The sequence below is a fragment of the Eubalaena glacialis genome, chromosome 8 (genome assembly GCF_028564815.1).
Source record: "Eubalaena glacialis isolate mEubGla1 chromosome 8, mEubGla1.1.hap2.+ XY, whole genome shotgun sequence".
In the NCBI taxonomy this organism is placed as follows: Eukaryota; Metazoa; Chordata; class Mammalia; order Artiodactyla; family Balaenidae; genus Eubalaena; species Eubalaena glacialis.
In genome coordinates, this window is record NC_083723.1 from 84,687,138 (window position 1) to 84,710,449 (window position 23,312).

Consider the following 23,312-nt stretch of genomic DNA (forward strand, 5'->3'; position numbering starts at 1 on the left):
GATGATCCAGCCTCATGCATAGGCTCTTCCCACTGTGTTTGGGAGCCTCTCGCCTAATACCAACAGTCTTATGTGATTCTTAAAGTCAGACCAGCTTAACTTCAAATTCCACCTTCAGTGCTTAGTTGGGTGCTTGAATGGCTCACCCAATCTGTCTGAATCTCAGTTTTCTCATCTATAAAATGGAGATAATTTTATCTGCCCCACATGGTAGTTGTAAGAAATAAAAATAAGGCCAAATAGATTAAGACCTAAGAGAGAGGACAAGACAGTCAATAAATGTTAGTTTTCTTTTCCTTCTTATTCCTGCTTCCTTCTCCCATTATATTGACATAGGTGATTTAGCAATTTTTGGAAACAGAGGAGGAAGCAGTAATTGTAAACAACATATAAAATACACTTTTATGTATTTAACTTTAAATGTAGAAATTCCCATTAACAGTATTAACCTTGTCTCTAAATCTGTCTCATACTTAGATAGAATTTATAGCCCCTAGGTGGGCAGTGCCACCACAATGAAAGCAAAACAGGCCAAGGCTACTTAAAAGCAGTGTGGTCCACACAGACCTTGTGTTTCTTCCACTTCTTTGGTATCAAATATGATGCCACATTGAAATATTTCATAAGTGTACCCACTTAAAGAGCTCTAGCTCTTTGAGTTGTATGGAATATATTTTTCTTCTTTATCTCTCTCTGAAGGAGCAGCAAAATATATATATATTTTTTTGTATCTAAACAATATCAGCATGGGAGGGACCTGTTAACCTGGCCACCAGAGAATCATACAATTCATATGTGGCCTCATCTGTGAATAAAATTCCTATAAACATAAGATACAATAACACATCTTTACAGAGCTGACCTACTGAATGCCTGCATATGTTTCCAATTTGCGTGGAATTGTTCTCTCAGGAGATTCCATTCTCCCTTAAAAAACACACATGTACAAACACAAAACTTGATTTAAATGAAACAGACACCTTAAGAATCTTAACAAGTAGAGTTGACCTTTGAACATAACTCTACAAGACTGTATTGTGCTCCCCAAGTGTTACAGGAGGCCTCGGACAGATCAATGTATGACAACCCCCCTCCTGAACTTCCATAAGCACAGGTCCAGAGGGGGACAGATTCCACAAGGCCCATGGGCAAGGGTGACTTGGCCAAATCAAGTGTCACTGTTTTTCCCCACTGTGCCCAGCTGTAGTCAAGGGCCTTTCTTTCTCCCTGGAAACTAGCATCATGTGCTTCCCTTCATTTGATAGCAGCAAGGCCTTTTAGTACAGAGACCATGGGAGGTTGCCTTTCTGTGTTAACAGAACGCATTTGTGCAGTAACATACATGTACATATGTAGGGACGAACTTAAACACACATAGCTGTCCATGCGTGCATTTGACCTGTTGATCAAGAGTCCAGGTTCATGGCAGTGTCATGGAGTTTGGGAATCAAATAAAAGAAAAAAGTATATTAAATCTATTCTGAGAGCAATTTACCATTTTGCTGAAGACATTTTGATATCTTAAAAAGGCTTGGGTCATCTTTTGACCTTCATTTCTCATGGTTTTGGCCAAGGGCGAAGTGCTGCTCATGGGGTGGGGGGGTGGGGCGGGCACTTGCCCTGACCCACAGGGACAGAACAGATTAGCGGTTGCCAGGAGCTGCGGCAGGAGGGAATGTGGAGTGACTGCTTCATGGGTTCAGGGTTTCTTTGGGGGGTAATGAAAATGTTCTGGTATTAGACAGTGGTGATGGTTATACAACACTGTGAATTTACTAAAAGCCCCTGAATTGTACACTTTAAAATGGTTAAAATGGTGGATTTTATGTTAAGTGAATTTTACCTCAATTGAAAGAAAAAAAAAAAGAGGGACCAGGAACTAAGAGTGTTAAGCCATGGAACAAATGTCAGGTCTCCCCAGTGCTAGGGAACAGAGGGCTGATTGTATCCTGGAGAGTGCTGAGAGGTGCTCCCAGGGCTGGGGACAGGGCCTGGGAAGAAGGTGGTTGGATTCCAGCATTGGAGAGGGGCAGGTGAAGGATCTCGGGGTCAGGACTGGTGAGCCTCAGGGGTGTCCAGAACGTCCCATTCACCTTTCCCTGGCTACTGCTCCCTGCTCACCTGCCCCTATTTGGCTGTTTTTTCTGACCCTGGATTATATTCTGGTGACTAAAAGCAGGGAGCACTCCTTGAAATGCATAGGTGTGATGTCCCAAAGCCCAGCCTCTGCTCTTCTTTGCCTGGGATGGAATCCAGCCTAGAGGGGTCCTAGTGCTGATGCCATGTGTATCGCATGAGCCTCCGTACAATAGCCCTGGGGTCGCCCTGGGGAGCCCGTGCCAGCAGGGAACTGCAGGAGGCCAACCTTCCTAGTTTCCATGGCCAGAGCTTTACCCACACATGTTGACATAATGTGCATTTCTCCCTGACAGGTGAGCCCAGTGTCATTCCTGAGTTCAGTTCAAGAGGAAACCAGTTTATTTCTAAGGTAAGTCAAGTTGTGTTTTTCATTTGGGAAACAAGAATGTTGGGGCTGAGTAACTCATACAGATTTTTTTTTTTAATCAGCTTTCTTACAAAACATTAATGTTAGGCCTGAATTTGGAAGTGTCATGTAAAAGGTTTTTTATTTTGCTCATACAGCAGGACTGAAATGGCTTCCTCTGGCATAAACTCTTTTGTCTTGAAAAATACCAGTGATGAATGCGATGAATTTCTGTATTGGAAAATCTGAATCACCCTGGGATCCACATGAGTTCCTTGATGAAAATGTGAAATTAATTTTGTACTAAATAAAACTTGAAAATGGTTTCAATTACAGGGGGGAAAAACGTGGAAAGAAGATAGTAACTCCACTGCATCATATTCGTGTTTCATTATTCTGAATTTTAAAAATGTCATCATTTCTAGATACTGTTCCATAAAGACTTTGAGATTGTGAATGTTGGAGGTTGTGGTGATACTTAATACAACTTGTCACCTTCTAAAGAGAGGCTAGGACTGCTTTGGCATAGGGGGAAATGGAGGGAACAAACAAATATTCATGGAGCATCCATCGTATGCCAAGATCTAGGCCAGGAAGAGCCACGCTTCTCTCATGTAATACTCTCATTTAATACTCATGTAATACTCTCATTCAGTACTCATGATTGTCTGAGATAAATACTGACATCTCTGTTTCAGATGGAAAATGAAAGCTCAAGGAGATCATACAAGAGATGACAAAATGATAGAGCTTGTAACTGGCAGAATGGGTGTTTCTCTCCTACTCTGAAGCCCACTTTTCTTTGCAACCCCATAATCTATTATTGAGGAAATCCAGACAGCGCCCTCGCCCACCCCGTGGATAAGGCCTTCTCCAGACCGTCCCCCTCTTCAGCATGGGCTCCTTCACCAACAGCTTCCACTTGGCCTGAGTTTCTAATCTTAGTCATCACCCTTGTCCCTACAGTGAGCTGAACCTTCCTGAGAGAGTCCCCATGACATGTCAGGAACTGTGGTCTGGATAGAAAAGCGAACAAAACACAGTTCTACTCTCTGAGAGCTTAGTTTGAAGTATTTGACCTCAGTGTCTTCACCTTAAAAATGGCAATAATGGTACTTGACCTTAAGGGCTATTGCATGAATTGAAGTAGTGTCAAGGTTCTAGAATCAAAATACATTAATTCTCTTCCCGCTGCTACTTCCAGTTTGGGGCAAGAGGCAGATGAGAAACTTTTTTAGTAACATTGAAAGGCAAGATGGAGTTGTAGGGAAGACAGCAGTTGGGGTTTTCTTCCACCAGATGCTACCAAAATCTTGGTGAATTCACGTAAGTGTATACACATGCGTGTGCACAGTCACACACATACACACACACACACATCTTTTTAAGCGAAATCTGAATGCAATATAGTTTCTAACCATCAGAGCAATTTAAAGACAGCTCTGTGGTGGAATTTCATGATAGCAGGATGAAAGCTGAGTAGAAATGGCTTCTTTGCCTCGCTCCGAATGTGGTGCCCCTTGGGGTCATGGTCTCTACCACTCTGTCAGAAAAGGGTCCAAAGCAGAGCAGGAAATGGGAGACATTTTCCTCATTCTAACATTTAACTCTGCTGTTGGTCCAAGGGCACCCTTTTAAAGAAGCCGTATTTTCCAGAATGAAATGGAAGGCTTCATGGTTAGAGCAGAACACAGATTCATCATTGCAGGTATTGAAGCTCCCCTCTCACAGGTCTGACAGGTGAGTCAAAAACACACAAACCGAAGAAAGAGCAAGCGAGCGCCGGTGTGGGTGAAGGTGAAGGAGCGTCAGCCTTCTGGGCTCAGAGGCTCCACAGTGACTCAGCACAGAGCTTTACCAGCGGTCTTGAGACTCTGCGAGCGCTAATCACTCACTGACTCTGAGTTTTCTAAATTATTCAGAACACTCTCACCCACGTCCTCTCATGTTGCCTTGGAAGGCGAGGAGAAGGAAGGACAAAGGGAAAACAACATCCTTAATGGAATTTCTAGGGTGTGTTGGGCACTGTTCTAAGTGCTTGCATGTGACCTTATTTCATTTGGTAGGAAATACACAGATTTAATCTCGCCATTTTGCTGGTAAAGGACCTGAGTTCCTGTTGCATATGGGGCTTTTGTCTTTTTTAGGTGTGTCTGCTTATGAATGTTTATAGTATGTTTAGGAGAGTTAAACATAAAAGAGATCAGAGGAAATTGTCCATTTTGAGATCGAAGGCAGATATTGGAGAAAAGCAAAGCAAAACCTTAGAACACGTAAAGGAAATATAATTTGGCATTGCAGGTGAGGGAATACCTACTTTTTATACCTAAGCACCACACCCCAAAGAATGTGTTCCTTTATCCAGTCCCTAATTCTGAATCACTGCTTGTTGGTCATGTAATATGGTCATTTTCCAATATGGCAGGCTCATTGCTTTGCAACTTGGAAAATGGTGGGGAGCTGTAGTAATGATCCAAGCCTGTTTAGGTTTGGCAAATCAACAACCTTTCCAAGCCTGCTGAAAACAAACCCAAACAAAATGCAAGGGGCTTGAAAATGATCAATAGGATTTGGAGATTGAGGGAAGGTTTTAAATAGACTCTTTTCATTCCAAGTCTCTAATATCCTGGATTCCAGTTGTATTTAGCTTGCTTGTCTTAAAGACAATGATGGAACATCTTCCTGCCATTCTAGACTTACTTGCAAAGCAGTTTTCAAACTGTGTTCTTTGGAATCCCAGTGTTCTTTGGAGGATCTCCCATGGGGTTCCCCTTGGGGAAAGGTTATGGTTAATATGGAGGAGCTCTCAGCTGTCTCCCTCTCACACACGTCTTCCCTCCCCTCCCCTCACCTTCCCTTCAATCAGAACAACTCTGCTTTTATCGCTTTTATGTATTGGCCTTCCCCATTTGGTTTAGTTTAGAAAAGTTACATTGCAACTAACAACAATTTTAAAATCAAGTCTTTAGGAGTAGTAGCTCTTGGAATCAAATACAAAAAGCCCTCTGCTGAGGAGATTTACCTTAAGATTAATGACTTGGAGAGATTCACCTGAGGGAGTGTGGGCCAGAATTTAGGGAAGCATGTTTCACTTTTCAAAATCATGTCAGCTTTCAGGACTAAAAAAGAACAAAACCATTGTGAACGCAAAATATATCAGAAAAAGAACAAAGTGTGGCAACACCACCAGTGAGATCAGACTCCCCTTCAGTCCACAGACTTACTGATTGGAGTTTTCTGATGAGGCAGACAGACTTGTGGAAGGCTGCCAGGAAATTCTGGACATCAAATTGCTTTTGCTAAGCCAGCCCAGGGGTGTAGTAAAGAGCTAAGGAGTCCCAGGAGAGGGGTGGGAAAGGATTGGTCTCTGTTTCTCTACCCCTGATGTGGGCCTTTTTCGATTAGGAAGTGGAGTGTGAAGGAAGTTATCGGGGGTGAAATCAACTCAGCAAGAAACCTTTTTAGACCAAAGAACAAGGAAAACTAATAAAACCAGTTGGGCTGCTTCATGCTTATCGTATGTTGTGCATGTAGGTCAGCTCACTTTACAGCAAAGACAGACACCCCCAAAACAAAACAGTTCTATGAAAGTACTTCCAAGCCTCTGAAGGATGGCCTGGTTCTTTCAAGGGACATTTGCTACATGAAACTCTAGTATAAGCAAATTTCTGATACACGCTTTCTAAATTAATGATTGAAATGAAATGTTGCCTATTGTGCGGATTGGGGATTATATTTGACTGGGAGAAGCAAAGCCCCCCATTCTTCTTAGGCAATAGGAAGTCTGGAGGCAGCTCAGGGATGCCAGGATCCAGGTCCTCAGTGATCTCTTGGCTTTCTTCACTGCAGACCCATGGTTGTTCTCTTCTTCCCTGGCACCTTCTCCAAGTTCTAGGCAGGATGAAGAGGGCAGACAAAGGGTGAATGGGCGGGACGCCACTGAGTCTGAGCGCTTCCTTCTCCTTCTACGCCCATGCCCACATTTTAAGGAGCTTTTCTGGAAACTGTATTCAAAAACTTTAGCTTATATAATTTAACTAGAACTATGTCACACGCCATTCCATCTTTAAAGGAGGCTTGGAAATACAAGTCTTTTTGCTGGGCATGTTGTCGTCCCCAACAAAATTGGGGCTCATTTCTAAAGAAGGGGAGAAGGTATACTATTCTGACAACTAGCAGTGTCTACTAAACCGATCAGAAGATCCCCTCTTCCTAACTCCTCAGGGCACATGCATAGCACCTCAGGGCCTGCTCTACCCCACCTTTTCAAGTACAGTCACCCCTCGGTATTCATGTGGGATTGGTTCCAGGATCCCGGTGGATACCAATAGCTGCAGATGCTCAAGTTCCCTATATAAAAATGCATAGTATTTGCATATAACAAATGGACATCCTCCCATATACTTTAAATCATCTCTAGATTACTTATAATACCTAATACAATGTAAGTGCTATGTAAATAGTTGCCAGCATGCAGCAAATTCAAGTTTTGCTTTTTGGAACTTTCTGGAATTTTTTCCCCCCGAATATTTTCTATCCGTGATTGGTTGAAACTGCAAATGTGGAACCTGTGGATTCGACTGTGTTTCGTTCTCACCATAGTTTTTCTTTCTGTATTGGGTTCTGCTTTCCTTCCCAGCCTCAGGTTCCTCATTAGAATATCATAGCATACTTAGGTAGCAGGCACGTCTCTTCCGTGGATAATGATGATTACAAGTGCTGCTCAAGCTGAGTCACATTGCTGTGTGTGGAGAATGTTGAGTCCAAGCCTTTGCAGATGAAGCAGCTGGTGGCAGGCTTGGGAGAACTGATTGGTGACTATGGGGCTTCCTTTCAGGTTTGCTGTCATGAGGTCGAAGATTCGCCAATGCCGAGTTTACACAATTTGTTCAAGTGTAGCCATTGTTCCACTGACGCAGCTGAGAAATGACACATCCCTGGCCTAAATTGTGCTAGAATCCACTTTTATTCAATGTCTTATGAGTTCTCTGGCTTAATTCCTACAGCAGATGTTTCAAGCTTAGTATATCTAACCCCAAACTCTGACTACATTTCTGTCCCCTCCTCAGTAGAAGGTGACCTCAAATCCTACTTTGCTAAACAAAACAAAACAAAACACAACAAAAAAAACATGAGGTCGTTTGATATGAGTTGTGTCCTTTGTTCCTCAGAGATCACTGTATTTTCATTCTTCCTCTGTGCTTCATTTTGATTCTGAGGAATCTAGTCCTTTCTTGGTTCCAACACTGGACTCTTCCCTAAGGCTCTTGCCCCCATCCCTCTCACCGCCTCCAGTGCCTTGCTTTACCATCTAGCCCCCCTCCTGTGCATTTTCAGTCCCTTCATCTTAACTAGCACCTTCTTATTTGTGTACAGACGATCACGGCTACTCTGGTCTAGATCAAGCTTCCTCTGTTCTGCCACTCCTGTAAGCTACTCCTTTTCTTTCCCTCCCTTTTCCAGCAGGTTGGCTGCATCCCTCCACTGGAGGTCCTACCTCCTGATCTCTTGTTGGATAGCCCTCTCCACATAGCACTTGTGCTCTCTCACTCTCCTTCACACTTAGGAGTGATAAGTGCTCAGGAAAAAATAAAAAAAGAAGAAAAAAAGAAGGAAATCTGAAGATTAACAACTGTTTGCTCTAATTAGGAAATTATTGCGGACTTTTAAAAAAGGAATCTGCTTATTCTTCTATGTACTTTCTAATTTTTTACATTAAGCATAGTTTTAATCAGAAAAGTAGCTTAAATTTGGACAAATGTCTATCTACTTAGAAAAGCAAGTAGACAAAAGTAAGAGAAAATAGAAGTCAAGAGAAGTGGACTCAAACTTTATTCTTTCATTATTAACTAAATGTCACTAAATGGGTTTCCTCAACCATAAAATCCATAAAATGGCAACCATACTACTGCCTACCCTCCAGCCTTCCCAGGGCTTTTGTGAGGGGATCAATTAAACTAATATACGATAAAACAATTCTTAAATTATCTACAGTAGGGACCAGTTTGTTTCTGTTCTTTTTCTTCAAAAAAATATGTTAACTGAAGTCCATAGTTATTTAGATTTTCATAGTTTTTACCGAATATCCTTCGTCTGTTCCAGCATACCCTCCAGGACACCACATTACATTTAATCTTCGTGTCTCTTTAGCTCCTCTTGGTTATGACAGCTTTTCAGACTTGCCTTGTTTTTGATGACCTTGACAGTTTTGAGGAATATTGGTCAAATGCTTCATAAAATGTCCCAATACTGGAAATTATCTGATATTTTTCTCATAATAAGACTGGGGTTATGGGCTATTGGTCTTGGTGGAAGACCACAGAGGTAAAGTGCCGTTCTCATCACACCATATCAAGGGTACAAACTACCAACATGATTTATGACGGTTGATGCTGATCTTGATCACCTGGTTGGAGCATTTTTTTCTTTCTTATTTCCATTCCATTTTATACCTGGTTCTATTGCACACAATCAGGACACAGTTCACACCACATCCAACTCATACGCAAGTGCAACCAAACAAGGCCACTGGTCACATACTTGGTTGGTGCGGCCACTTCAAGTGCCAGAAAATTTCTAATGCTTACTCTCAACTCACCTGCTTATCTCATACCAGACCAGTAAAAGTTTGCAGACTGGCCTGGGTCCATGACCACACTTTGAGTAGCATCGTGCTCACACATACAACACAGGAGGTTTCAGTAAATGATTTTAAATCAAGCTGAGTATGATTCAGAAATAAAAAGTGAATTTAAGTTGGAATCTTGAAATCATCGCAGTGAGAATGGGAAGGGATCTTGGTGAGAATCCTTTCAATTCCCTTATCCTACAGATGTGGAATGTGAGTCTCAGGTGTTTGGCTCCACATGGGAATGTGGTGGCAAGCTGACGGGAAGTCTGGGTCTCTGGTCCCTAATCAGGGATCTTCCCACCATCTGACTCTGACTGGAATCATTTCAGGTCCCCCCAGGAGGAAGAGCAGGGAAGAAAACAGGTGGAGCAGGGAAGGGGCTTAAATCTACAGCAAAGTTAAATTTCTCCCCAACTTCCAGACCTCCTGCTACCCTGTTAAAACTTCAATGAACAGCTGAGAAAACCAAAACATTTAAGGAGAAGCAGAGGTGCTCGCTTGGGTATAATTGGTATTCTGATCATTGGAGGCAATTTATGCTTTCAAGATAAATAAGGTAGTCTCCCCTTGGCACCATCCCATCTGTCCTGTCTCAGTGCAGGCCAGAGAGAAAGATTCAGGGCTGAGGATGGAAAACAAATTAGTAAGTCATGGAGGCCCCCCTCACCTGCCCTGTTCACTTCTACTTCCCTTGCAAACAAAAAATGATGGAACGGAGATGTGGGTGAAGGGCTAGAGAAACAAGAAATCAGGGATGTTAGGAGAGGTTTACTCATTTGACTCCTTTTTCTGTGGAAATGTATTTAAGATTAAATTAGACATGACATTTAGTAGACTCCCAGTGGAAAAATATTTTCTTATACCTGAAGGGGCTCTGGGAAAATGGAACAGCCTGGCAACCAGGCTTGCCCGGCCAGGGTATGGTGGGAAGATTAGATTCCGCAGGATACAGTGTAATACGCTGCACAGGATCTGCAGGGTAATGGGTGATGGGATTCTGGGGACATCTGCTTCTTAGCCATTCCTCAGTTGTTTTCGTTTAATTTTGAAGGTCTTAAGTTTAGAAGGGAAAGGTGGTATAAGAAATTGATGTTATCTGACTGGGCATGGCCTCTGCTTCACAACTTTCCATCACCGCCTACGTGATGAAGTCCCACATCCTCACCGAAGCACACAGGGCACCCCACAACCTGGGCCCACCTGTCTCTGTGGCCTCACCTGCCTCTCCCGCTTCCACAGATCCTCCATGCCCTTTATACTCCACCCTTCTGCACAAGCTCTTTCTTCATCCTGGAAAGCACACCCTTCCTCATCAGCTGGAACGCATTCATTCTTGAAGCTCCAGCTCAAGTGTTACCTCCTATGAGAAGCCTAAACCAACATCCCAGGCTCAATAAATGGTCCTAGCCTCACCCCCTGCTGCCTATTGAATGTGTCCACAGTCTACACTCAAGACACTGTTTTCAGCATTCATTTATACGCAAAGCATCTACGAAGTGCTACCAGGCTCACTGTTAAGGACTTTGTATAATTTTCTTATTTCACCCCATCAGGATCTATCAAGTAGGAACCATGATTACCCTCCTTCTACTGATGAGAAGAAGAGCCTCTGAGAGACCATGTGACTTTCTCAGAGTGATACAGTCTGTAGAAGAGGGATTTAAACACAGAACTTTCTACTCTTGAGCCGGCTCCCTTTCCTTGGCTAAACCGCCTGACTCAGCACATTCAACTCTGTGTTGGTTATCCGCGGACCTAACTCCATCTCCAGCGCCCATACTCAGCTGCGACCCTCTTGGGAGCAGAATCGCCATCAGATTGTTCTCTGGCTTCCCCTGGGCCCTGGCTCACTGCAGGGGCTGGGACTGTTTGTTGGCTAATGTAAACTTGCTGCTTGCTTGAGCTCTCTCCCCAAATCTTATTGCAGTAAAGCCTTTGACTCAAAAGGCTGTAGCTGATGCTACTTGTGTAAGAAATAGCCCAGCAGTCAGGAAAATCCACAGTTGAGTCTTAGTGGCTGGCATGTGATTTCCTTGATACTCAGGGCTTTTGTGGTTAAAACGGAAGGCTTTTGAGTGCCAGCGAAGCCTTTTTCTTAAAGACCAAAGTAACCAACATTAGCGCTGTCCATCTCAGATCCTCCACAAGACTGGAGACTCTTCACATCCCTCTCTCACCCCTGTCCTGCGCAGCAGTCTGTTCTGAGTCTAAATCATGACAAAGCAGCTGACAGCTTCTGCACCACTGGGGGCTGGGGGTGTATTTGGAAGCCCTGGGTTGCCCTTTTTTGTTCTCTCTTGCCCAGGGACAAGTCCCAACTCCCAGACTTTTGAAGTAGCTCAAAGAATGGAAAGACACCTCTAAAAAAAGAAATTCAAAAAAATTCACTCACACACACAAAAAGACTTTTCTGTGTATGTGTGTAAGTATGTGTTTATCTCATCAGCTTTTATTGATTCTCTGTATGGAGTTCCTTGGCCTGTTCTTGAGAGGAGACAGAAGTGCAGATCTTCAAGGCAAAGATTCATGGCATCCTCGGGGCCAGTAGAGTCTTCGCCACCAGGTTCTGAGTGTGCTTCCCTTACTTCAGAAAAGTATTCCTCATCTATTCCCATGCATCTCTTCTCCCTCATGATGTTACCAAGCTTCCCCCATCCAAAAACCCCAATGGGATTTTAAATGCAATTGCATGACATTCATAATTAAATTTGGAGGACTGGCCTCTTGACAATGCTGATTCTTCCCACATAGGAACATCATGTCTCTGTCTGTTTATTCACGTCCCTTAATCAGATTTTAGGTTTATCTCCACACAGGAATCATGCATTTCTTTAACTGTATTTCTCCAGGTTTTATACTGTTGTGGTCGTAGTTGGGATTTAATGTTAAATTTATGCACACACTCTCCAGCTGTTTTGAAAAGGGAGGTCTTGAAACCAAGCACGTGGGTTAGATTCCTGTTATAGCGATTCAGACTGTATCACCTCATGGGTGTGTGCCCGTGGGCTGCAGGGGCCTGGTACATTCTAGGAGTTCAGGTTCATGAGAGTGATGGGTAGGGAGAGGGGTCCTTAATCATCAAAGTGAAGGTAGGTCCGTATCAGTACTCCCCCAAATGCAGGAGCCTCAACCATCATTTGCTGCTGCTCACACATCTGCAGGTTGGCTGCGGTTCAGCTCATCTCATTGGGGCTTGGCTGGGGCCTTTGCTTTGGGCTGTGACTGCTGGGGTTGCATTGAGCTCGCTCTATCTCTTCACATCTGCCCAAGATGGTACAAGCGGTCAGATGCAACTTAAGGTCTCAAATTCTGGACGTCGAACTGGTTTGCTGTCACTTTTGGGCACATGCACTGGCCAAGGCAAGTTATATGGCTGAGCTCAAAGTCAGGGGGCAGCGTGGTGGCTTAGCTAAGCTGGAGCTATGTTTCCGAGAATGCCCTTCCCTGCATGGTTCTAGAGGAGGGTTGGCCACAAGAGAAATTTGCAGAAGATTTGGAAGGTGGCATTGAAGCCACGGCGGTGTCTATGAGAGTTGCAGATCACTGCTGTGGACCCACTGGCTCACTTTGTGAGTGTGGAGCAGCGGCCAGCCCATGCTCCTTTAGTGCCCTCCACACCACCTTCAGCCCCTCTGAATCATGGGCCGGGTTTGTGGGCAGCTCCACGGAGGGAGAAATGCACCAGCTCTTCTGCAGTTCTGCACGAACACTGGGGTCTTGAAGACAGTGACACACCCATGTGAACACTAGCTCATCCTTGTAGGCTCCGATTGGCCATTGGTCTTCCCTACTCTGCCCATAGCTTTCCTTCTCACGCGCTGGCCCTGCTGACCTCAGGCCTAGCACCTGTTGCAAGCACATCACCCTTATATGAACTGCTTCACCCAGTCCCAAGATCACGCAGAGTCTAATTCTAAAATAAATCCAGTATTTGCCTCATGATTCTGCTTCTCTGATTGAACCTTTCCTGATGCAGGTAAGGAAGTGCACTTTGCCCATGACATGGCCAGGACAAGAGAGGGTGAAGAATTGAGGCCATTCATCCTATCACGGTCATGATATAGTCCTTGCAAAGATGAGTGTGCATGCAAACCCTTTCTGAATATTTTTTGCAAGCGTTAAGGCAAATGGGGCTCCAGTTAACTTCCAGAACACAGCAACTTTATTTATTTATTTATTTTTAAAAATTTATTTTATTTATTTATTTTTGGCTGTGTTGGGTCTTCGTTGTGGTGCACGGGCTTCTCATTGCAGTGGCTTCTCTTGTTGTGGAGCACAGGCTCTAGGCGCGTGGGCTTCAGTAGTTGTGGCATGCAGGCTCAGTAGTTGTGGCTCGTGGGCTCTAGAGTGCAGGCTCAGTAGTTGTGGTGCACAGGCTTAGTTGCTCCGCGGCATGTGGGATCTTCCCAGACCAGGGCTCGAACCCATGTCCCCTGCATTGGCAGGCGGATTCTTAACCCCTGGGCCACCAGGGAAGTCCCGGCAGCAACTTTAATAATCGGTATCTCCCAGATTGCTTAACTACAGATTTAACTCTGCTGCATTATCCATTTTAAATGATCTAAGAGACATCCAGACAATGACCCTTCGAGAGCAGTTACCAATACTTCATTATAAAGGGATTTTTGAAAAGGAGTCTCTCTTTTCAATCAAAGCTGAAGGTCAAATCACATTGTGACAAATGCTCCTCCAACAAAATTGCATATTATAATTAAATTTCTAAGGTCTAAAACCTCATCCACTTACTTGGAGGAATATTTGATAGGGTAATATGGCAGAATAATTAAACAATCCTGGTCTCTTTAGAGTATTGTTTTAAACAGGATTTGATCTTTAGTATAAATAATTTCTTTAATTTGTCTACCACCATCCTGGATTCCCTGTTTCTTACTGGTCCAAAACATGGGCTTAAGTAACACTTTAAATGTGAATTTCTTTAGAAGTCTTTTCTGCCTTTATTTTTTCTTAAAACAATTTTGTCTTGCCGGGCCTGGGACACTGGCTTTGGGGCTTTTGGGGAGATAAGACACTTCAATGTTTCCCTGACAGCTGAACTAAAGAAAACCTCTTACACACACATCATCTGATTTGCTTCATGCCATTTTGCTCGCTCCTTCTGACAGTTCCAATCTAATTTTTCTTTCAAAGAAGGGTATCAATTTCAAGGTTTAGAGTTCTTAGGATTTAGAATCTTTGATTAAAAAAGTGAAATTTAATCTTGAATCAAGGGTAGGGAAATGTGAGCAAGGATAGCAGGCTTCCCTTCGATAGAAGACTCTTGTGACCAGTATTTATTATGGTAATGCTTTGTTATTATAAACCTCCTACGAATAATATTTTGGGGAACTTCCACACAACAAGGCGTACATTATAGCACCCGGGTTGGGGGGGGGAGGTGACCGCAATGAACTGAGAAGCACAATTATCTCATGGTTATGCATGCCTATGAAGTGTGTTATTACTTTTGTTTTTTACAACTTATAGAATATTTTCATTGTAGGTGAAGCATCAGACACGTTTTTATTCAAAGGAAGAGAAACAAAACGAAGGTTGTGTCTGCTCTGTGTTCTGAATGGTACCCTGGTGGCCACAGTCCTCTAGTTGGGGGGCTAATTTATAACTGAGCGTCTCCCGGGCGCCAGAACATTCTGCTTTATTGTCTGTGTCGTGGTCTTCTGATATCCATGGCACAAAAGGGGTCATTATTTGGAAATAGTGATTAGTCAGTTCAAACAGGAGCGTCTGCTGGTGTGCCTACAGGGGGTATTGTTTTAGATTGAGTTAGTTAAAAATAAATTCAGTAAAGCTTGGTGTGTGTTGGTGTGGTGTATCAGAAAGCAAGTTACCACGCAGCTGGCATTTATTTTGTTGCCAGAGATTTTAAGGCCATATGGACAGGGCTCTAGGGTAAAAATAAGGCAACTCTGGGGAAAGAAAGTGAACTAACAACCGTTAAGTACTTTGCCAAGTGCTTTACTTAAGGTATCTCTTTTAATTCTCACAGTAACCCACAAGGTTAATATTATTGTCCATCTTTGCAAAGATAAGGAAACTCAGGTTCAGAGAATTCAAATGAGTTGCCCACATTGCTAGAACATGGTGGAGCACATAGTCAACCCGGGGTCTGCTTGATTCTGTAGCTTAAACACGCTTCCATTAAACTAGCCTTTCCTAAGGTGTACTTAGAATGGGAATACCACGGATAATGTGTGGAAAGAGACACGTCGAGGGATGAGCCATGAGCAAATGCGTTTTGGAAAGGTTAGATGAAAAACATTGATGGACTTCTTAAAACTGCAGGACTTCTCAGAGCTTTATCGTATACCACTGTGCAGGATTTGTGACCTACAAATGCCTTTTTGTTTTCCCAAAAAGGGATCATAATATTAAGAACCTCACAGCGCCATCTGCCCCTCAAGTGCTTTTCAAGGGAGCATTTGGTGGCGGTAATGTTCTGAGGAACACCCGTATCTCTGCTGCTGCTGGCCTGATGTTCTCCCACATCTGCCTGAAACTCCCTCAGCAGATGTGCTTGATTTGCATCCAGAAAGAGGATTTTTTTTTTGGCCACCTAGGTATGGTTGTATGACAATACAACCATACACTGAGAAGAGAGCTAGCAAGCAAGCCTGAATCTGTATTCATAGCAGGTGACTGTGTGACCCTGCTCCTTTGCTTGTCATTTTTCCATTTGCCTTGCTTTTCACCTTGCGTGTGTGTGCTCTATCTGGCCTCCAGGGTGTGGATAACAGGCCTCACTTTCAGCCTTCTGTACTCTGTGTGCTTCACTCTCATCTACCATCCCAAGCTGGCATAGGAGGCATGTACACACACGCATAATGATGCTATAATGTGATGTCGAGTGATGGCAGGGAGATGCCCAGAGTGTAAGGGGAGCGCAAAGGAGCGAGGGACTATATTGGAGAAGGGAAGGAGGGGCCGGGGATGGAGTAGGATGGGATGCCTGGGTCTTAAAGATGGAGTAGGATTTAGTCATGTGTATACAAGGAAAAGGCAGTTCACGTGGAGGGAATGGTGCTAGCAAAGGTCTAGAGTGTGAGGCAGCACGGTCTGTGTAAGCAACAGAAGCAGTTCCAGCAGTAGCTGGAACATAAACTGGGGGACAGGTGATGGGCGGGTAAGAGCTGAAGCTGCTGAGGTGGATGGTGGTCAGGCCATCCACGGAAGACCTTGTCTGCTATTTAAGAAATGAGAGCCACCCTGGAATCTATGGGGAGACATTGTGAGGTTTGAAAGGAGCAAGTGGTGGGATCAGATCTGGGTTTTAAGTTCCCTCTGTGGACAAGGCACAAAGCCAGCAATGAGGAGACTGGTTATGAAGTAGTGAGAAGGGGTATCACCCGCACTACATCAGTGCCAACAGTGATGCGGGAAGAAAGAGATTTGCTCCATATTTAGGAGGGCAAATCATGAGTGGGGGTTGATTGGAATTAAGGAATAGAGAAGAGAGAGAACAATACTTCAGCTAGAGCATGGACTGGGAATGAGGGGCATGCCCATTCATTTTGATCTTTTACATCAAAGGGTGTGAGATAATTCCAAATGCGGAAGCCCCATTGCTACTACTCTCATATTCTCCTTGTTCATTTGTTTCCTGCCAAGGCTTGGAGAAAATTGCTAGTGCAACCTGGAAAAAGGTCTTAACCTGGATTTGCGTGCTAAATAGTCGACAGCTCAACTTGGAATGCAGAAAAGCCACAGGGTATGAGGTAGGCCTGGTCCCAGTTTCTATATGTGCCATGTCCTGGCTATGCTACTTGGGACTACCTCTGCGAATTTTAATGTCCTCGTCTGCAGAATTGGAGACAGCCTCTGCTCCGGGGCGCAGGCGTGAAGGTGATCTACCTGCAGCGTTTCTCTCTCTGTGTTGGCAGAGATCAACCCACTGATGCAACCCATCTGGCTAGTTATGCAGGCGGCCCCTGCCTTCCTCACCTGAAGCTCTGTGTTTGGTCAACGAGATTAGCCTCCTTCTCAAGTAGAGAGGGACTGTCCTTCTGACTTGGGAATGTGGGAAAGTGTGCTTCTCTACCAGTCCTTCCAATGGTCCCTCAAAATCCAAGAAGACATGTGGAGGGTGTTTGTGAGGGTTAGATGCCATCACAGATATAAAACACTTTGTAAACCCTAAGGCTTTTTTCCATTTGCTTGTTATTATCCTGGAAATGGATTCTGTTCTGTTCCGTTCCATCATAAAACTTATCTGGAGAGAATACCCTGGTTGTTTTTCCTTTTGGTTCCTTTGCCTTACACTGATGTCCACAGTCGTTGTGGCTGTGGTGGTTTGCTGTGTCACCTGATGATGGTGAATCCCAGCAGGACTCTTATTCATTCCATATCAAAGGAAGGAAGCGCCTGGCCACTGAGGCAACCCCCAAGATGCCCCAGAGGCTCTAAGGATCAAGTCCTAGGGCCCATGAGTAACTTCAGTGACTCCCTAAACCATCTGGGCCCTCAGATGCCCTCTATTAGTTTTCTTTTACTTTGTAATAAAGTATCCCTCAAATCCAGCAGCTTAAAATAACACACACTTCTTACCTCACAGTTTCTGCAAGACAGGTATGGCTTAGCTGGGTGCCCCTGCATCAAGATCTTTTACAAGTTTGCAATCATGGTGTCAACTGGGACTGCGTTCTCATCCGAAGGCAGGAGAGGACCCACTCCCGAGCTCACGCATGTAATTGTTGGCAGAATTCAGTTCCTCGAAGCCCATTGGACAGAGAGCCTCAGGTCTTGGCTTCCTGTCTGCTAAAGGCCTTTTTCAATTCTTTGCCTTGTGGGCCTCTCTAGAGGGCAGCTCACGACATGGCATGAAGGGGATGCAGGACAGAAGCCACCTCCCTTTGTAATGACCAAGGCTCTTGCCTTGACCTAACTCTAGTCAGGCTCCTGTAAGCCCTTCAGGCCTCAAACTCGGTCTCTGTCCTTGGCCCACTTATTCCAGTTTTAGCAAGAATCCTGCTGAGTCCCTTTAGTCAGAATCCCCTGCTCTTGGTATATGACCACTCTCGATATCTGACCAAATTCCTCATCCCCAACCCTCTGTATCTTATCACCCTGAACTACCTTCAGCAAAAATTCTGCTGGGTCAGGTTAGCCAGATCTCCCTTAACCTCATGTTTCCTTAGTCATTTTTTATCCACTGACCCCCTCCCTGCTCCTTGGCCATACAACCCCACTTGTCCTTCTCACATTCAGAATCAAGCCCAGTTCTATAAATGAGGTCTCTCTTCCCTAACTGCAGTAGTTCCTGAATAAATTTTGCCTTCACTTCTCTAACTTCCGTCCAGATATGATTTCTTTTTTGACAGTAACCTCATCTGGGAAATAGCATCCCATCACTTTTGCCGTATTCTACTTTTGAGAAGCTAGTCACTAGGTCCAGTCCACAATCATGGGGCTGGGATTGCACGAGCCTGTAATACCAGGAGGCAGGGATAGTGGAGGGCCCTCTTAGAGGCTTCGTAACACAGGTCCTATCAATAGTGGCCACAGGACTCCTTCTCAGGGGCTGTCTCCCAGTCTCCAAACCATTGCTCTGCCTCTGGTGGTTCCTTTCCACTGGGTCCCAGCTGGGTTGATGGCCTAGGCTTTGATTGTGGTGATATTCTCAGAGTTCTCCTGGGACCTTTGGCTTCCACCACACAGTGCACCCTTGGCCCCAGGCTCCTGCCAGCCCACTGTCTGTGGACCAGAGCTCTCAGCTCCTGCTACTCTGGGAGGGGGACCAAAGAGGAGCCAAACTCAGTGAAGCAACTCACAGAGTCATATTTGGGTTCTCTGAGCTTGGTAGACTATTGGTTCACAATCAATCTAGACTTTCTTGATAACTAAAGCCTCTTGGTCCCCAAAAGCAATCAATAGCAGGTTGTGGGAGATGTTATCTTTCACACGTGATGGTTCTATCGTCTGGAATTTGCATCCACCATCTCCTAGAGGAGCTTGCAGACTGACCCACTGAGGCCTGTCATCTCGGTAGAATTCCTAAATGAATCTTTAATGCCTTGAGAACCTGGAGTGACCTGTTGTTTCCACAACATGTAAGCAATCCTCTCTAATGACGTTGGACATTTCCCTTTTGGGCCTGCTAAACTGTGGAAAAGAAATGTGAAAGAACTTCTAAGATACTTCCTAATCCTGGGGTGAGCACAATTGCACTTTTGTTTACCTTAATGTAATAGGATCATTATCTGGGTGCCCCATTTGGATGAAGCCTTGAAAGCATATTAACCTGTTGCCTTTGTTAATAGTAATTTAGGAAAATCTCTCAGGCTCCAAACCCAGTTTTTAAAAGCCAAGTGTAAAGTGGTCTTTCCTTGTTTTCTATGTTGACTTTCATTAAAGGTTTGCATAAACATAACTGAACGGTGACTCCGTTGCTCTTTGGTGCCAGCCAATTATGTGAATTGGCTTTTGCAGGCAGAGGGTGTTTTTGATCTTCAGAGTCTGTAGAAGGTGAAGGCTTCGGGTGTTGGTTGACCTTGACCTGAACAAGGGGAGGACTTACCTTTGTATCTCATAGTCTAATAACAGAGACTGCAGTGCTAAATGCATGGGAGCCAGTGGCTTTCCACCCCAACTGTGACAGAGGGTCTCATGGGGAATGAGAACCATCACAACTGCTCAAAGGAGGTTTGTGCCTCTCTTCTCCCTGACTCACTGCCTGCCTCCATTTACCCAATTAAAGCAGCTGAGGCCATGACCTGCCTGCTGCTTTCCTGGTTTCACTCAGCCGACCCACCCTCTTTGCCTTTGGAAGGCATGATGGATTGGTTTGAAACAAAACCATCTCATTCCCAAACTGAAAGGTTCCTTTTTACAACTGGGAACAACTTGAAACCACTGGAGAAAATCATATGCCAATTATGTATAAACTCCTTTACCACAAGGTATAAAGGAAGCCATAATTCGGGGGGCTTATATTTGATTGAATTCATCTGTTTCCCTTTTGTAAATAGAGAGGAGGGAGAATCCATATTCGGGGACAGTTGACATAATGCAGCTTCTATTCCTGGGCAAAAGAAAGGGTGGCCCTGTCGTTTCACTCCCTCAGAGGCGGGCTTCCTAGGTGTAAAGAATCACAAGAAACTCCTACGCTGGAAGGGAGGTCAGCCTTGCTCCAGGCAGCACCAGACTCTCCCAGAACCATAGACGAGGAAGAAAAGGGACCGTGTTTTGTCAATCACCCAGCCAAGAACAACAACCTTCAACTAGGGAAATACCCCCGGCCCCCATCCGGGATGAGATTTACACTGATGGGTCTGTATTTGCCAGCAGCTGACAAGTCAGACTTCACCCTTAACATCCCTAAGTGTGTTGGTACTAATTAGGCGAAAAATGAGATGCACTGTTAAAACAGGCTTTCCTTTCCTGCTTGGCAGCCTGACATTATGGGACACTGAAACCTTACATTGCCTTGCAGAAACATGCCCGAGGATAACTGCATTGTGAGAGTAGGGAGGATCCGGTAAGGGAAAGAATAAAGATCCTTTCACCATCGCTGCCATCTGTCATTAATGAAAGACTGGCTTGTTAATGGGCCTAGTAGATTAATTGATATCTTTCTCCAAATGTGTGTGGCTGGTGACCCCTGATGCTTGGATGCACTGGTTTGGAAGTTGGACAAACTTTGGTGTAATTACAGATTTTCCACTTAACTGGTTGAGTGACTTTGGGCCCCTCCCTGAGCCTCAGTCTCCTGACCTGTCAAATGGGATATTTCTTTGGGCTGTTATGATTAAACAATATTTGAGAATCATGTAACATCGTAAAAGTGAATCACTGGTTCTTTCCTTTCCACTCTGGGCCTCTCATTTCCTGAGAAGTCCGGCTCCTGTATCCTCTTTTTTAAAGTCCTCACGACGGACCAAGATTCCTTGCCATATAGTGGAGAATGGCCACATTCAGAGGCTGCACATAAGCCTTTCCTAGATCTTTCTGTATTCTCCCCAGGCCACTTTGGATCATCTGCCTCTATCTTGGCAGATATGATAACTGGCCCTCTGGATCACTTCCCACCATAAATCGTTTTCTCTTGTTAATTTTTAAAATATAACATATTTTTCCCCAAATGAAAATGGATTACCCTAGGACTGTCTCTGCTGTTTTTATTAGGTCAGCTCTTGATCATCAGGGACTAGATGTTTAATGCTTACTCTCCATGCATTATACAGACCCTTGCTCCTCCCTTGCCTTCTCATCTCTAGTCTGTTCTTCATTCAATTCTGCAAATATTTCATGATAGCTAAGTGGCTTACATGGATGATCTAATTTAATCTTCACCTTATCTGAGATTATCCAACAAGTAAGTGGTGGGGATGGGATTTGAACACAGGCAGTCTGACCTAGAACCTGAGTGTTGTTAGGGACTGCGCCTTCACCCACGGGGTGTTGCTTTAGCCCATTAGGAGAGATTGCACAAATGAGGGCCCAAATCATGAAGTACAAATCAGATAAATCCAAAGACTCACCTGTGAACAGAGAGGGTGGAACAGGAAATGGGATGTGAGGTTCAGACACAACTGAGGAACTCACACCAACGTTTAGTCCTCCAGGCCAGTTCCCTCCTTATTCTCATAGTCAGTTGAGGTCTGAAGTGAGTTCTACTCCCAGAAAAAATCAACTCCCAATTTCTCTAAGATAAATCTTACTTTATTTTAAGTGGAAAAGAAAAAAAAAAAAGGAACACACCATAGCTTCCCAGGGCAAGTCACTCTTGACATCCTAAAATAAACTTGGTTACACTGCCTGCCTTTCGGCAGCCAAAATTGTATTCAGTAGTTATCAAGGTTTGTACTCAAGTGACTGCTCCTCCTGCTTCTCTGGAGTCTTAGAATTGTGTTTTTGTTCATGATTTATACCGCGACCACACATCTGACATATTTTTCCTGTTATTTGTTTCAGGCACCAGAATCTCTCAGGCTGCCCCTAGGCCTGAGATATAATGGCTCTATTTTGCTTTTAGGATTCCCGTCTCCCACCCGCCCACCCCGGCGCCCCGCCCTTGGGCATTCAGACCTTCCTGGGTTTGCTTGGTGATTTGAATGCAATTTTTCTCACGAGGCAACAGCTTGGACTTTTCGGGCATCCCTTTTGCCTCCGCCCGTTTTATGGGCAGAGGTAACCCTTGCTTGTGGGACAAACCTAGACTTTTTGGAGGATCAATCCTATCAACATGTCCAGGGTAATTTGTCTTTGCGGGATGCGTAATGAAGGGGTCTCAGAGACCAAGCAGCAGAGTAATTTGTTCCATCCCAGACAAGGATGGTCTTATCAGGGGTTGACTATCGGCACTGCTGAGGCAACCGCAGAGCTCTGACAGTATTTGGTTTTTGAAAGGCTGGAAGTCTGCGAACCGCAGCAGCACTCAGGCTCCCTTCAAGGCAACTGACCTAATCTTACCCTGATGTAAGCAATTTTAATTCATCGAGATTCCGCCTAATGATTCTGGCGATTTACATTGTTGTCATTCTTGAGTGTGATTATGTTTTCAAAGAAAGGGATCAGCCTGTGGAGACATTTTCCTCTAAAAGCTTCCTTTGAAGGACTCTGCTCACTATGGAAGGGAGAGAAACGAAACAAAAGAGGGTCTTCTGTAAGACAGCCAGGATCTCTCCTAAGAACTCTGGGAAGAATAGCATCTATTGTGCTCACATGGCTTTTAGATATCTGTCATCCCATATCACTTGGACTGAATCTTCAGAGCAATGCTTGGGTCTGTGAGCATTTTTAGGGTTTCTTGCGCTCAGGTTTGGCTTGAGCCAGTATCACTGTCAAAAGCAGGGTCCCCTTGATTCCACGGGAAGGGGATTCCTACGACCCCAGAGACAGAGCAGGCACTCTGCAAAGCACTTAGATCCAGAAAGGATACTATGAAAGGAAACTTGATGAGCTTAGTGGTTATTTGAAGACTAGGAGGAAAATTAGAGCAAGGAATAAGGAGATAGAGACTATAGCTGTTATGGGAGAGCAGTCTTCAGAACACTGGCAGCTGCTGAGGAGAGAGAAGGTTTGGTTTGGCCAGGTGGTTAAAAACTATCATGAGTGGATGTTACAGTGACTGCTTGTGTCCTTCCTTCAACAGTGATCGTATGTCTCACATACACCAGGCACTGCTTGGAGCTTGGGTTAACAGGTTCCATCATCTGTCACCTGAATGTGGCAAGAGCCCCCCAA

General features: G+C 44.4%; 1 protein-coding gene across 1 annotated transcript in view; it reads left to right on the forward strand.

Annotated features, from left to right (window-relative positions):
• The first annotated feature begins 2,430 nt into the window (after positions 1–2,430).
• BMPER (BMP binding endothelial regulator) overlaps positions 2,431–23,312 on the forward strand; it is a 373,674-nt gene continuing 352,792 nt past the window's right edge. Inside the window, exon 1 of the mRNA XM_061197906.1 lies at positions 2,431–2,488. The gene's annotated coding sequence lies outside the window, so the exon portion shown is untranslated. The remainder of the gene's footprint in view (positions 2,489–23,312) is intronic.